General features: G+C 37.9%; 1 long non-coding RNA gene across 1 annotated transcript; it reads right to left on the reverse strand.

Moving 5' to 3' along the window:
- Nucleotides 1-1,203: 1,203 nt before the first annotated feature.
- Nucleotides 1,204-3,662, reverse strand: LOC129876601 (uncharacterized). Its single transcript, XR_008763389.1, has 3 exons — nucleotides 3,429-3,662; nucleotides 2,889-2,965; nucleotides 1,204-1,293 (listed from the first exon to the last, which is right to left on the reverse strand). It is a non-coding gene; the product is annotated as an uncharacterized LOC129876601 (long non-coding RNA).
- Between the last annotated feature and the right edge of the window lie 13,870 nt (nucleotides 3,663-17,532).

The following is a 17,532-nucleotide window of genomic DNA, read 5'->3' on the forward strand; positions in this document are numbered from 1 at the left end:
GCACTAACTTTATTTTATATTTCAACTATACCTGTCCATAATCAAATATAAGAATATAAACATGGATAGAAATAACAACACAAACATGTCTAATAATTTTAATTGACTAAGCAAAAATAACCATCTAAAAACAATCTACATTTTTTGTGCATAATTAAAAAGTAAGAACAAGAACAAGAATAAGAACAACATAAGTATGCAATATCAAGTTATCAATCAGCTAATCGGATTGATACACAAATTAAAGGATATGCATTTAGACAATGACAAATAACAATCTTACCAAAAAAAAAACCTTCAACTATACTTGTCCATAATCAAATATAAGAATATAAACATGGACAGAAACAACACAAACATGTCTAATAATTTTAATCGACTAAAAAATAATCATCTAAAAACAATCTACATTTTTGTGCATAATTAAAATGTAAGAACATGAACAAGAACAAAAATAAGAACAAGAATAAGAACAACATAAGTATGCTTTGTAATCTTAATTGATTAGGAACGAACAAACAACTTTGAATCTCAAGTTTAACAAATCATGAGAAATAGACAATCAGCCCAATATTTGTTTTGAAAATAAATATCTGTAAACGGAGTCTAATGTTGGAAGATCTAAATCTTCGAAACTTATCAAGAATATCAAATGCAAAATATAATCAACCCAACATATGCAAAATAAATCATAAAAAAGAACATGAACAATATACATAGTAATAAGAATCAAAATAAAAACGTACCAAAACGGATCCATCAAGACCTGTTTCGACCGCTACGTGTTGTTGTTTGTTGTTGCAACTCACCGTCGCTGCGCGTCGTCGAAGAAGGAGGTTGCTGCATCGCTGAGGAGCTGCTGTCCGTGAATGTCACGACCCAATTTCGTAGGTCATGATGGCACCTACTATAACCCTCTAGTAGGTAAGCCAACCTGTCAACCCGGAACTTCAAGTAATGTGTTTGAAGGCAAAAACTATATAAGAGCATTGAATTATAAAAGTAAACAGAATGAATAAGCGGAAGTAAACCAAAACATGTTTTAAACAACTAAAGATCCCTCCCAGAACCTGGAAGTCACAAGTACAGAGCTGCTACAAAATAAAATACGAGTACAAGTCCCGAAAGTGGACCGGACATATATACAACAACTAGCTAGTCTCAAAAGGCAAAAGACGGGCCATCCATTCTGAAGGAGACAGAAGTGATCCAAAAACGCCAAGTTATCACCCTAGTCTCCGAATCTGACTGCAACAAGCTCGATCTATTCGTGACAGTAGCTGGTGCTTGGTCCTGCATCACGAAAGTAGATGCAGAGTATAGTATGAGTACCAAGACAATAGGTACCCAGTAGGCATCATAGGCCGACTGAGCAGAAAAGGTGAAAACAATATGAAAAAGAGGAATAAGCCTAAATAGGAATCAACATAAGCATGTAAAGTGAAAAGAGTACTATCTACGAGAGCTACAGCTAACTATACCCAACTGGGCCCCCATAAGCCCAGCCGGGACACTCGTACGCAAGTTAAATAAAAACCCGAACGAACCCCCATAAGTTCGCCGAGTACACAGAATAGCTACAACTACCAAGGCTAGGAACCAAGAATATGTGATGTCAGGAACCGAAGTACTGTATCATTTCCAAAACCCAGAATCTCCAAGAGTCAATCGATCTAGGGGTGACTTAGGGGTCGAGGCCGGGACTGGGACCCAGATGCTCGCCCGAATATTCAAAGTGGCCAAGGCCGGGACTGGGTACCCGGATGCTTGCCATAATACATAAGTGCGGGATTGGATACCCGAATGCTCGCCGTAATACATCGGTGCGGTCGAGGCCGGGACTGTATACCCGGATGCTCGCCGTAATACATCGGTATGATCGAGGCCAGGACTAGATACCCGGATGCTCGTCATACTAGCAAGTCGGCGGAGGCCGGGACTGAGTACCCGGATGCTCCCCGATAATTCAGAACGGAGGCCGGGACTGGGTACCCGGATGCTCATAGATAATCCAGAATAGAGGCCGGAACTGGGTACCCGGATGCTCATAGATAATTTATCCCATGGTTTCGAATATATCCTTTCCAACTAATCAACAACAGTACCGAGAATTTCCTCCCCAATGAGTCAACTGATATGCCGCCAAAACTTGAACCGGAGCCGAAGCCAAACGATCACGAATTCTAGTATTGCCAACGTATCTCAAAAGTTATGACTATACCGAGTTATGGGTGGGAGTGTTATTAAGAGCAAGGGTATCGCCTAGCTAAGGCCAACTACTAGGCACTAGCCCGCTACACCATTCTACAGGGATCTAAGTCCACCGGAGCGACGCCGGGCATATAAAGCAAGTTTACATCCTAAACTAAGGCCAACATACTCCACAGTATCAACAACATGCTCATTCAACTCTCCTTATAATACTAACAAATAACGATAAGGTACACATGCTTCTAAATACCTGAAAAACCTGATAACAAGCCTAAAGCATGATTTCTAACACCTATACTAAGGCCAACATACTCCACAGTATCAACAACATTCTCATTCAACTCTCCTTATAATACTAACAAATAACGATAAGATACACATACTTCTAAATACCTGAAAAACCTGATAACAAGCCTAAAACATGATTTCTAACACCTATACTAAGGCCAACATACTCCACAGTATCAACAACATGCTCATTCAACTCTCCTTATAATACTAACAAATAACGACAAGATACATCTGCTTCTAAATACCCGAAAACCCCGATAGCAAGCCTAAAACATGATTTCTAACACCTGAGATATACAATTAAACTACCCAACCAAAATCCCAACTATTTCAACATGCTTTCACACATTCCAACTCAATCTAAAGAAAGGTAAACCGTAGCCTACCTGTAGGCTAAACACGCGAGCTTCAAATCACTGTGCTGGAGCTTTTCCCTTTCGAACGACCTCGGAACGCTGCCAAACTGTCAAAAATAGAACCACAACGTCGATACGGTCGTTTAGACACTAATTTCATAATTTTTGGAAATGGACCAATTTTTGGGTCGAAAATGGGAATTGTGGGACCCACATACGAAATTCTGGATTTGACCCCCAAAACAGGTTCTAAACGTCACCCCAAGCTCAAAAATCATATTTATAATACAATTCGGGGTGGGAAATTACACAAGACGATCAAACAACCAAAACTCATAAATTCGGACTAAAGGACCAAAAATGGCAGCATCGAAATCAGTAGATTCTGGAAATACGAGACTCTTTCAACCCAAACAAATTGCACTATGATGATCCTTGCGAAAAACCTCACAATCTAGCCTCAAGAATCACTCAAAACGAAGTTATATTGACCAAGATACACTCTTTCAAAATTCAATAAAATTTCATTCTGAAAATCACTAAATCTGCAGCTAAAAATCAATTTATTACCTCGAACGACGTGCCAAAAACAGATTCTGAAACTTCCACGATGTTCTCCTTAAATTTCCACGCAAGATAGCCTCTGGAATCACCCAAATCGGATTTATATTGGTCAAGAAATAACTTGTCAAAGTTCTTCAAAAATCCATTCCGAAAATGGATACTGCTGCAAATAAAATCACGATTTTTACCTGAATCGAATGCTCCAAATCAGTTTTCAATCTCTCCAATGCGTTCTCCACGAAAAACCTCACAATTTTTCCTTTTGAATCACCCAATTTGGAGCTATAGAACTCAAGAAATGAGAGTTCAAAGTTGAGGAGAAAAAATCTGAAAATCTGGTGCAAAATCTGCACTATTGCACCAGATTTTTTCTGGTTTTCCATTATTTAAAGTCTCCGAATGGACCCTCGGAATTCGTTCGGAATCCGATAAAAATAAACCAGATATGCTACCCTACTCAATTCGATATTTCGGACTCAATGGCGCATTCAAAATTCTCATACGAGGTTATTATAATAAAAAGTGGGTCCCACATCCAAGAGTCATTTTAAGTCATATTTCACAGCGGGCCTCGATATTAGTCCGGAAGCCTCAAAAAGCGAACGAAGGGTCGTTCTAGACCAAAATCAACATTCCGGAACTAACCGCGCTGTCAGAATTTTTATTCGAGCGCATTTTCCAAGAATGTTGACCAAAGTCAACTATAGGCTAAGTTTCAAAGTCAAAAGCGCCAAATAACCCCAAACTCGTATCGATTGACTCGATAGTCATTCCAAAAGTGCTACTAGCCTAATTTGGTCATTCCGGAGCTGATGGAACCATCAGAATTTGAATTCGAGATTTCGTTAGCCCAAAACTCAAAAAGTCGCAACTAAACTAACTTAGGCCTTTAAAATACCAAAATGGACTCGGGACCTCTAAAAATTCAACCAACATTTCTTCTAGACCAAAACCCATCTCCTGAATCCAACGGAGTTGTCGGAATTCCATTCCGAGCATCGAAACTCCAAAAGTTGACCAAAGTCAAACCTTGCCTTAAAGTTCTTCAAATTCTCAACTCAAGGCCTCAAATCTTCGTTACAGCTCCAAAACTGATTCCGTAAAGTCTCCTAAGCCTATTTCGACATTTCGGAGCTACTGGAATCGACGGAATTCCATTCTGAGACCCATAGCTCTAATTGACCCCAAATACCACTTTTTAACACTTAAAGCTTATGAAACTCAAAATTTCCAAGGACTTAACTTTTCATAGGATTTTCTAAAAATCAACACCCAGTAACAATTAGAAATGACTCGGGGCATCTAAAGGGAGGGGTAAAATGGTCATTTTACAAAAATTCCAAAAATGACCTTGAGGGTCATTACAGTGAAGCTGTTAGAGGCGGCTGGTTTGCAGCTTGTTGTCGGCGCTGCTGGTGGCGAGCTGCTGCTGCTGGCGGCGAGCTGCTGCTGCTGGCGACGCTGATGTTGTTGTCGAGCTGCTGCTCGTTCTTGCAGTTGGAGGGTCGGAGCTGCTGCTCCTGCTTGTTGTTCGTCGATGAGGAGAGGAAGAGAAAAGGGCATCGACGGAGAGGGAATAGGGGGAGGGGCTGCGATGGTGGTTTCTTGAGTGAGAGAAATTTTGAGAGGGAGGCAGCTCTTCTCCTAAAGAAGAAGATCCATTCCCCTTTAGGTTTTGGGGTCTTTTGGATAAAAAATAAGAAAAAAATGGTCCTTTGATCTGGACCGTTGATCGATTTTGATAAGCGGTTAGAATTAAATCTGGGTATTTGATGGGGATGAAATGGGTGGATGTAAATCTGGGTATTTGATGGGGATGAAATGGGTGGATGTGATTAAAAGATGGATTTGAAATTTAAAAATGGTTATATATGGCTTTAATTTAGGAAAAGACTACACTTAGAGTAAAAATAGAGAAAAATTAAATAGATTGCTATCTAATTAATAATCATAATATATCATAAATTTTATTTAAGTAGTAGTATATATATATAACATACGTATGTACATACTAAAATGTGTGCGTAATTAATATAAAAATATATAATAATAATAACTTTAATGCCCGCGTATAAAATGTATTAAAATAGATATGAAATATAATAAGTAAATTATAAAATATATTTAGTTAAGAAATATTTTTATATAGATAAAATACCTACGTACATAATATATGCTAAATAGACACGTAAAAATATTCGAACATATGAGGCTCGTTATTAAAAATGAAAAATATTAAAGATGATAGTTATAATATTAATAAATTATAAATTACTAACGTAAAAATATATGTTTTATTGGGTAAAATTAAATATAAATTATTTATTTAATAATTTTTAAAATTGTTTATTTATTAGGATAGCAATCCGAACGAAATAGTTGTGAATTGGTCAAAATTGGGTGTCAACACATAGAATAATATAAAATTCTAACATAATAAGAAAAATAAGATCAGCCAAGGTATAGCACTCTCAGATCGTCACACCACATGCTCTATAGACTTGATCCACTATTAAAGAATAACCCGTGGGAGTTGATACACTCAATGGAACTAAAAAAGTCTTAGAAAGAAACTCCAATCTAGGAGCAAAATAAACATATACATATGAATAAGTAAACCCTGGATAATATAAAGAAAAGGTCGGTTGATGGTAAACTGAGATCGTACCTACAATTTCTGAATTTGAGAAATGTCCCCATTCACCCCTAGACTAAGCTCCAACTCTACCACATCCTGTACCTGCATATGCACCTTCTAGGGAACTTTGAGGAGCACCCCTACAAACCTGAATACCTTTACCTAGAGGTTCTATATCCTTGTGCCTGGGGCAATATCTAACATAGTGCCCTACCACATCACAATCAAAGTAGCCTCGATCGCCCCAAGGTATAGGTGGAAGACTATCTGATCCTCCCTAGCCTTCGCGGCTTGAAGTCTGAAGAGAGGCCCAAACTGGTAGGTAGACTACTTGTGAGGCTGATAAGCACGCTGGCCTTTACTTGAAATGCTCCTCTCACAGAACTAAGAACCCCAGTAGCTATCCTGAAAGCGAGCTCTCTTATCGTTGCCCCCACACGCCTTATGATGGAGCTTCTCCATAGTATGAGTATGGTCAACTATATCCAGAATGGATCTTCCTAGTGATGCCAAGGACTATGTAGCAATTGATCAAGAAGCGGCAGAGCAAGGCCTTCTCTAAAATCGATCTTGTGAGACACACTAGCCTTTTCGATTATGGGCAGCCCTATTTCGTAATTTTCTCTATTAATGTCCATTGCTAATATCCGCAACCAAATAAAAAAGTCCACGGCGTTATATTCCTTTGACAGACTAATTAAATAGAACTATAGAAGAAACAAAACCAAGAACAATGAAAAAGTAAAAGAAATCTTTGCAATATAAGTTATATCTTATAGTTCTTGTGGTATATATGTACTTTTTAAAATATAATTTAATTTATGTAAACTGACAATATGAAGAAGTTTTATCCTAATACCGTTATTTTATTGAGTATAGGTCATCAAAGTTAGCTTATTATCTCAAAAAAAATTATATAATAATTTAGTTGAATATAAATCAACTCTAATATTCTGACCTTACTCCCCCTAATAATATTATAAATGAAAAACATTGTCTATGAAATATTTTATATGACAAATTTTAAGTTTTTTCTTTTTTGGTTTAAAAAAAAAAAATGATGCTAATCCCATATTAATTTTAAATACCTTTCCATCATCGGGTATAGAAAGGGCAGTAGCAAGGAGAGAGTAGCCAGTATATACTCCAATCTCCATGGTATTTTTTGCATTTATCAATTTCAATAACGTGTTCAAGAAACAACAACATATAATCATATCATAATTAGATATGTATTTTAAGTAATCACTTACCATGGATTCTTAGTAGTCACCTCCCTAATCTCTTTCATGGATTCTGGCTCTCTGGGATATACACTTGTCTCAAGTATATACTATAACATGAAGGAATCGATCATCAGTAAAGATGAATTCAATATTTAATAGGAGTATATATCTATAAAATATATTTTTTGATAAAAGATGTTCAACCAACAATCGTGTCTTATACTTGGTAAAGAGCATCACTTTGCAAAGGCTCTTGTGGCCAACCTCTTGGTGTCTTGAGTTCTCACTTTCCTATACTGCAGCGCCGTTCTCAGTCATTTCTTTGATTTTTTTTGTTTTCCTACTTTTCTCTTCTTTTAATATTTATTGTGGAAGAATTTTCTCTGTGTTTCTGATTTAGAAAACTATGGAATGGGAATGTATATATGGACAGAAGGAGTCTGGTTTGTATCAGTTCAATATATCTCTACAGCGCATTGACTCTCTTTGCATAGACCAGCTGTCAACCAGGTCCGTGGTTGGCGAGTTTTGTTAATAGTTGAGGCTAATGTGTGGGTATCACTCATTGCTGGGACCAAAAGAAGTAGTTGAGGATGACTATCAGTCGTTACATGACTTCATTAAATGGCTTGATTTTTTTTAAAGACTCAGTAATAGCAACTATGAAAGGACCCCAATGTTTTTGACTAGATTAGAAATACCGTAGTAGTAAGTGTCTTCGATATCCTAATGTTTTATTAAATACTAAATTAATATATGAAAAGGTTAAAAAGAGAATTGAAAGTAAAGTTATAAACTAAGCTATCTCACTCCTACTTGACATAAAAATTAAACTCAACAAGCTTATAAAGTTATGTAATGTAAAACACATCCTTCAATTAAGAAAACCAAATTAGAAGGATTGATATGTCCTAGTCTAAATTCTTTCATTACTTTTTAAATAGAGGGAGCATAATTTGCAAACAAATTGAATTTAAGTAACCTGTCAATTATTATTATATCAAAAAGTCTATCATATTTCTTTTTTATTCTAGTTTTCTTCAAACAAGAAAAAGTAATTTTCCAATATAGTAATAATTAATTGAGTAATGAGAAATCAATTCTCATTCAAATTATGTGATACTTTGTGATGAACAACCAATTAGGATGATAGAAAAACATCTCATCTACAACATATCAAAAAATCAAATGATTTCACCATCCTATTTGAGAGAAACGACCCTGTAAACCTTCAGCGAAATTCCATCAAAGCGCAGGCAAAACAGACTGAAATTCAGACTACTTCCGGCGATATTTGAGGTGGCGCTCCACCTGGGGTTTGTATCCCACACAAAGGTGCACCACCTCTAAAAAGCCCAGCTCCATTTGATGAAGGTGGCACCGGTGACGTACTGTTGAACACTAACGTCGGAGCTCCAGCAAGATTCGAGGTTCAACATCAATTCCATCTTGAAGAGGAGTTCATTACGAAAACAACCATGAAAAACTCACCAACATCTAGAGAGCCAAATGCATCGACTATCAATCCAAACAATTTTGGCGGTGGGGCGATTTCAGGCAATAGTGGCAAAAAATCAAATTGGGTACTAGGTTTTGTGCGCGATCTAACAACAAATGCAACCATCCAAAAAGACCCATCATCCTCAGCCCCTAGCTCTTCGAATTTGACAATTAGGGTTCCACCTTTGTCGGCCGAAGGAGGCGCAGCGGCGAAGCCCCAATCTCAAAATTGGCAATGCCAACCCATTCATCATGATGAGAGGAGTCCAACAATGCAAAAAGCCCCATCAGGTATGCCCAATCTAAATTCGAATTTAGATTTTGGGGTTTCCAATTTTACTAGTCTCGCCGACAATAGGGGCGCAGGAGATCAGGCGGCCGAAAAAAACTTTTTTCTACCAAATTGTACTCTCCAGCATCCAACTTACGCCCGGGAATAAAATTATCTAAAAGACGACCCTCCCAACAATTCAAACGTCAATTCTAGTGTTGAAATTCCCAAAAAATCCACCAGAATCACTATTCTAGTGAACTTCCAAAATAATTCTCAAACTCAAATTAATCCTCATACCCTTAGGAACGATAAAAACCAAAAATCCCAATTTTTAGACAACCCAACTTAAATTTCAAAATTCCAACTTGCACCAATAGGGACGAAAACAGTGATTTAGTGTCCGCTGTTGTAATACTTGATCAAACCATGCTCCGGAAAATCCTAGAACCTCCAATGATACTAAATGTACCAACCACCCTCCTGTTTCTGACTTCTCTCCTATCTCGTCCAATTTTGAAAAATTCGACCCGAATAACTCCAAAAATCTAGTAGTGTCTTTAACCCCAGTGCGCTACCTCTAAAGACTAAGTCCCCTAACAACCAACCCTCTACTACCAACCACCCTCCACATCCTATTACAAATCAATCCATGACTACAAGACTTAGAGCTAGACAAGCCGAGACTGTAACCAAAATTGACCTAACACCTCCCAAAAGAGTGACAAAACATGGATGCCCCGCTATTATGTTTAAGAGAGACGACTATATGGTTAAGATGGCTTAATCATGTAAGTATAATCTCATAGGCGGGTCTTACACTCCTATGCCCAAGATGGAGGTGATATGAAAGAAGTTCATTACTCAAACTAAACTTCGAGGCAAGGTTAAGATCACCCATTTCAATTCTAGACACATATATATTGATCTTGATAATGAAAATGACAGAGCTACTATTTTAGATAGTAAAAGAATGTATATCGACTGTGTGTTCATGAGATTTCAAGTTTGGACTCCTACTTTTGATCCAAACTATGAAACTCTCATTCTCCATATTTAGGTTGTACTCCCAGAGCTCCCTTGGCATTGTTTTCATATGGAATTTGTTACACTCTTGCTTGCAGATGTGGGACAAGTGTTACACTTGGACATGGCCTTCATGCAAAAGACGAGGGGGATCTTGGAAAAATTAAAACTCCAAATGGACAACACTAAACCGATAATCCAAAGTGTATGGATTGGTTTCAATGAGAACGATGATCCAAACGGAGAAGGAAGATGGAAAGACATTGAATATGAAGATATAACTCTTTACTGTACTTATTGGAAACATCAAGGTCGTACTCCTCTTGCTTGCCCGGTTAGTAGAAGAGACGAAGAACTTAAAAAGGCCAAAGAGTAGGAAGATGCGGCAAAAAAAGATGTGTCTCCAAAAAACTCAGGTATGACCCCTACTCCTATTGACTCATATAATGTTGTATGCTTCAAGAAACAGGTACCACTCAAGGAAACTACCACCACAGCTCAAGAAGGAAATCACAAAGATAATTCCCAACAATCCAACATTGATACTCTCGGAAACAAAGCTAAGGAGCACTTAACCAACCCAATTAGGAACCAAGCCTCAAACGACCAATGGGAAACCCAAAAGCGAAAGAACTTCAAAGGTAAGACTTAAAATATGCAAAACACACAAATGAAACATGGAAATGCTTAACATGTGTATACACCTATTCAATCCAATACTTCAGGTATTGACTCAATGCTCCCAAACCCCAATCCCCATTTTTATTGTGATATTGTTGATACGACTGGTGTAATACAAAATGGACAAAAAGAGATTCAAATAGGTATTGACTCAATGATCCCAATCCCCCATGGCTCCCCGAATAATGATTTTAATGTGTTTTCTGATTCTGAAGTTGATGGAGATGAGGATGGTCGGATACAGGAGAAACCTACTAACTTGCACGATAGGGTATCTAAAGGGGGGGAGGTATTGTCTCATGTATTGTATGAGAACCTTCTGGTTAACCCTAGGAATGACCCTAGAGCCCCTGCTACCAATCTACAAGATGCAAATAAGGTTCATCATTCTTCTTCCCAGCAAGTTGAAAAAAATGGACTTTGTTAATTCTCAAAAATTGGTCTCCGAATAGACCCCTACTATGGCCTTTGAAAGGCCCCAACAGGTTGCTCAAATTTTCATAGATCCTACTGGTTTGACTCAAAATCTTAAAGTCTTAGATAATGTTGAATTGAGGCCTATGAGTGCTCTTAGTTCCACTCAAGAACAAGGTAACATTGTAGCTCCATTTCAAGTACATAAGCTGCAGGTTTTGGGAGAAGGTTCAGGTACTAGTTTGAAGGAAAATATGCATATTTTGGGTGCAAGTTGAACTACTAGTTTGAATGAAAATAGTGTGCAAGTTGTGGCCCCTAAACTGAATTCATTTCATCATGGTTTGGGAGTTTGTCCAGCTGGTGGTTTGAAGGAAATGGATGCTGATTCACCTGTTAGGTTGAAGGAAAATAGTGTACAAAATAGGGCCACTCAGGTGCAGGGATTGAAACCTGAAGGTGCTCCTATTTTTAATCAGGAAATGGTCAACACTGCAACCCCTGTTCAGTCTCATAACTTGCAAGTTTTGGGAAGTTTTTTAGCAGCTGGTTTGAAGGAAAATCTGCATGTTTTGCGTGCTAGTTCAGTTCCTAGTTTGAAGGAAAATAGTGTGCAAGCAGTGGCCCTTAAACTAATATCATTTCAGCACCAAAAGCAAGGTGTAGATCACATTGAGAGGGTTGAAAATGACCAAGATAAGGGCTGTAGTTTTAGTACTACCTCAAGTGATCAAGCCCCTAGTCCTTGCTCCCACCAAGTTCAAGGTTCAAACTTCAAACAACAAGATACTGTCAGCAATAATATTATGGAATTCTCAGCTAGTCCTAGTAACTCTAACCTGACTGCTAACTCTAAAACTCTAAGGAGAAAGAGAGCTAGCAAGAAGAAACAAGAAAAACAACAAGAAGTTGCAGCCTCCACTCCTACAACCACTGCTGATAGAGGTGAAAAAGATAACAATGGTCAGGAGGTTTCAAACTCTTGCTCACAGTATGTTCTCCTAGATCAGACCACTCCAATAAGAAGTCGAGATTTTGATTGCGAAGATCCTCTTAATCTTACTCCTTTGAATAATCAGTCAACTCCATTTATGAAACTTGAAAACGACACCAACATCCTCTGCACTCTTAATGAGGCTCAGATTTTATCTCCTGATAGTGATGATGAATATGGGTTGTACATTGGGAGGATGAATATGACAAAGACTTTCTAGGTGAGGTTGAATCGGAAGGTGAAGAAAAGAATGTTGAATAGTCTAATAGAGAAATTACACCATCCAAAATCACTACTACAGTCACGAATGATGAGATGAACCAGCTAGATAGAGAGAAAGGTTTATCACTTAGAGGTATTCACCATAATCCAAAAATTACAACTATTCCTGCTCCTACTAGCAAACCAAACACTGGGCTCCATAACCTCAGATTCAATCAATGATTAACACAATTATATAGAATGATAGAGGTATCAACACGAAAGGTTTCATAGAAATACTAAAGTCACTCAACATATCTATCAAACATCCATTATTTCCATTCTTGAACCTTTTTCCAGCAATGCTCATCTTCAAAGCTTTAGAATTCACCTTGCTATGGATAGGTCCGCTTGCAACCCTAATAGTAAGATTTGGATCTTCTGGACTCAGAATGTTGATTATAAAGTTATAGATATTGACGACTAGTAGATCACTTGCGAGATAAAATATGTAGAGCATCAAAATGCATTTCTCATGAATGCAAAGACATTCGTAGAATGCCACTCTGGGATAGGCTTTTGCATCATGATTCTACTAACCTTCCTTGGTGCACAGTTGGGGACTTTAATGTCATTACCTCTACTACTGAGAAATTAGTTGGAATCCCATACAACATGCAAAAAAGCTTCGAGTTTATTAGAGTTATTGAATCTTGTGGTCTAACGAATTTAGGATATCATGGCTCAGACTTCACATGGTGTAATTAGCGAGATATGCATAAAAGAAATGGAAGAGACTTGATAGAGCTATGGTGTAAGACAATTGGTTAGATACTATGCCTCACACTTCAGTTACTCACCTCCCTTCTACTACTTCCGATCACAATCCCTTGCTACTGAAGAGGAATGCTAGATAGGATTCCGCTATTAAATATTTTATATTCTTGACTTGTTGGGTGGATAATCCTACTTTTCTCGAAACTGTAAAGCCTTGTTGGGACAGACCTATAATAGGGAATCCAATATGGTCCTTCCACCAAAAAATGAAAAGTCTATCCTTCACCCTTAGTAAATGGTTGAGAATGGAATTCAGCGATATTTTTGCACGGGTTAAGGAGTATGAAGAGTTGGTGAAAAGTGCCAAAACAATTTTAATAGTGTCAAATAATGATGAGAACAAGATGAAACTGCATGCTCTCAATGTCGAATACATCAGATTTCTTCAAATAGAAGAGAACATTCTCAAGCAAAAAACTCAACTACATTGGTTTAAGGATGGGGATGCTAACACTAAGTATTTCCATTCCTTAATCAGAGGTAGAAGAAGGCGATTGTTCATTTATAAGGTTACTAACGAGGAGGGAGATTGGATTCAGGGTGATGAACAGATTTCTAGATCAGCTTGTGACCATTTTTAGAAAATATTCATAGGTGATAGTCTCTAATTCCAGAGAATATTTTGAACTACGTTCCTAGAATGATTATAGATGCTCAAAATGATAGTCTTCAAGCCATGCCTAGCCTTGAGGAGTTGAAACAGGTGATTTTCTCCATGAATCCTAACTCTGCAGCTGGTTCGAATGGTATAATGGAAAATTCTTCCAAGCTTGCTGGGAAATTATTTCAGGGGATCTAGTTGTAGTGGTTAACTTTTTCTTGTGTGTCCATGGTATGACTAAGTTCTTTTCTCATGCTTGTTTGGTCTTACTCCCAAAATTAGATCACCCCAATACACTTTCTGACTATAAACCCATTAGCCTCAGTAATTTCACCAACAAAATCATATCAAAGCTTATTTGCCTCAGGCTTGCGCCTATTCTTCCTGGCCTTATTTCTCCTAATCAGTCGGGGTTTGTAAAAGGAAGATCTCAGAAAACATCATGCTAGCACAAGAGGTTATTCATGATATCTGGAAGCTTGTTATTAGAGAGAATGTTGTTATTAGACATTGCTAAAGCGTACAATAGCATTTCGTGGTCCTATACTTGTTTGGTACTGAGAAGAATGGGGTTCGGTGAGACCATCATTGATATGATTTGGCGAACCATGGCTAACAAGTGGTACTAAGTCATTTTTAATGGGTCTAGACATGGATTGTTTCATTTGACCAGAGGGCTTAAACAGGGTGATCTACTTGCTCCTACCCTATTTATTTTAGGTGCGGAGGTGCTATCCCGAATGCTGAATAGTCTTCATCAATATCATTTTTACCATGGTTTTTATATGGAGGAAAGAGGCCCACAGATTAATTACTTGAGTTTTGCGAATAACATTATTATCTTCTCCTCCGATAGAAAGGAAATTCTTCAGATTATCATGAAGACCTTAACTCTGTATGAACAGACTTCGAGGCATCTTATAAATAAGAATAAGAGCCACTTGATGATGCATTCCAATGCACTCCAAGAAAATGTAAATACGGTGAAACAGGTTACATGTTTCACTCAGAAGCATAGTCCCATTACTTACTTAGGATTCCCTCTTTACATTGGCTGGTAGAGAGTTATGTATTACACAGACATTGTCTCTAAGGTTGTTAACAAAATTAGAGGGTGGCATTCTAAAATCCTCAGCTACAGTGGTAGAGCTACATTTGTGAGATACGTACTTCAATCTCTTCCCATTCACCTTTTTTCGGCTATTACTCCTCCCAATACTACTCTCAAACAGATTGAGAGAGTTACTGTTGATTTTTTTCTGGGGGTGGAAGGTTAACAAGAAAGAATGCCATTGGTCTTCATGGAAAAATCTTTTCTACCTTATGACGAAGGTGGTATTGGGTTGAGGATAATTACAAATGTGTGCAAATCTCTCCAGTTCAAGCAATGGTGGATCTTTAGAGCTAAACCGACATTGTGGGGTGATTTCATTAGAGCCAAGTATTGTCAGAGAGTCAACCCCATCATCAAAAAATTTGATACTGGAGAGTCGCTTCTGTGGAAACATATGATGCACAACAAATACATTGCCGAACCTCATATTCAATGAAGGCTTCACTCGGATTCTTGCTATTTTTGGTGGGATGATTAGCTAGGAATTGGACCCTTAGCTAACTATAGACAGGAGTTGGGAAGAGAAAGCAATGCTAGGGTGACTGATTTTCTTATAGATGGGCAGTGGAACATCGATATGCTAAATCAGTTGGCTCCAACTGAGCTCATTCCTCTCATAACTTCTACCACATTTCAGCTGCAAGAAAACACACAGGATCATCCTATTTGGAAGTTGAATACAAATGGAAACTTCACATGTTCTTTGGCATAGCACTTGTGAGGAAACACAGGACCAAGACACTTTTCGACCATTACACTTGGCACAAAAACATCCCTTTTAAATGCTCTTTTTTGCTGTGGAAAGATTTTAGAGGAAAGCTGCCCACGGCGGAGAAAATCACTGCATTCAGCCATGATTCCATCTCGTATTATTGCTTCCACAGTCTAGGGCCGGATACCATTGAACATATTTTTAGCAAGGGGCATTTTTCTAGAAATATTTGGTGCTACTTCTTAGATCCTCTCGGCATAAGGCATGAAACCACACCCCTCAAACCCCTTATTATGAGTTGGTGGCTATGAAGTATCCCACAGAAGCTCATAAAATTATCCTTCCTCCACCCCAATATTCATATGTTGGAATTTGTGGAAGAATAGGTGCGCGAGAAAATATGGGGGAAAGAGTTCCAACTTGGCTAAAGTGAAATTTACAGTGTTCAAGGATTTCTCTAATGTTTTTAGAGTTGCCTTTCCCTATATTCATTGGCCCTCAAACTGGGCTCACACTGTTTCTTGCATTAATGAGTGTACCCATGAGATAAAAATTATCCAGGTCTCGTGGATTAAGCCGAAGCTTGGTTTTGTTAAACTAAATACTAATGGTAGCACTTTGGGTAATCCCGGGGTCATTGGAGGGGGCGGCATCTTAAGAGATCATATTGGCAAATTCATTTTCCCTTACACCATACCACTAGGGGAAGGAACCAACAATCAAGCAGAACTAGAGGCAATTATTTATGGACTAAGATGGTGTATTCAGCAAGGTTTCCAACATGTCATCCTAGAAGTTGACTCAGAGTTGCTCACTACATGAATTAATCACCAGACGAAACCTCCGTGGAATCTTCATCAGGTAACTCATGATCTTGTTGATATTTCCATATTATTTCATTCCTTTTCTTGCAGGCACGTCTACAGGAAAGCTAATTACACTGCGGATGCCCTCTCCAAGCATAGCCACACCCTCACCACTCCAGGACACTACACTACTCTCCAACAGCTACCACATGGTGCTCGAGGATACTATATGTTAGATAAAATTAACCTAGCTAGTTTCAGATGGAGGAAGACCAAACTGATCAAGAATCCTCCGTGATCTCTTATTTTGTGCTGCATCTTTGGATTGAGCACCCAGTTGCAGCTTATGCAGTTCCCATCGGTGTTTTTCTTTTTTGTGTGATGTCATTTTGTGCTCCTCGTTCTGGCTATTATTGTTTGTAATTATAGTGTTTATGAGGTTTCACTTATTTTTTTAGATTTTTTCTTTATAATGTAAAGGGAGAGTCCCCCTTATTTATATTTTTATACTCTCTCTGTATCGAGAGGAGTCCTCTCCTTTAGGTGCATAGTTTCTAGGTTTCATTTGCTTGTATCATGGATAAGTTGGCTAGCATTAGAAGGATGGCCGACTTATGAACCATCATAGGATTGAAGGTTAGGTTTATGTCCCTCTCCATGTATTTTTTCTGCTTTTATTTATGATAAGGCTTGGGGGTGTGTGGCTCAACCCCTGACCGCCATGAGGGGTGAGATCCTTGGGTAAGGTCCATTCTCTAATAAAAAAAATTGAGTAATCATCTAAAAAACCAACTCATATTTAATATAATCAAATAAAAATATTACAAACTAAAGCAAAGACTAATCCATTTTCTATTGTTTTAAATAAGTAAGGAGGTCTATTAGTGGGGATGGGCTAAAGTAAAATATTTAGCTAATAGAAGGAGCAATTTTGAGACAAAAATAAAAATGGGGATAAGGTTATCCTATTTTGAATAGTTTAAAAGTAAATTGAGCAATTTCCTATATATAAATGAATAGATGAAGATAGTAAAAAGTTATAACAAATCATGTGGCATAGTGGCATGATTCGGTAATATGCTAATTTGA

The sequence above is a fragment of the Solanum dulcamara genome, chromosome 12 (genome assembly GCF_947179165.1).
Source record: "Solanum dulcamara chromosome 12, daSolDulc1.2, whole genome shotgun sequence".
Taxonomy (NCBI): domain Eukaryota; kingdom Viridiplantae; phylum Streptophyta; class Magnoliopsida; order Solanales; family Solanaceae; genus Solanum; species Solanum dulcamara.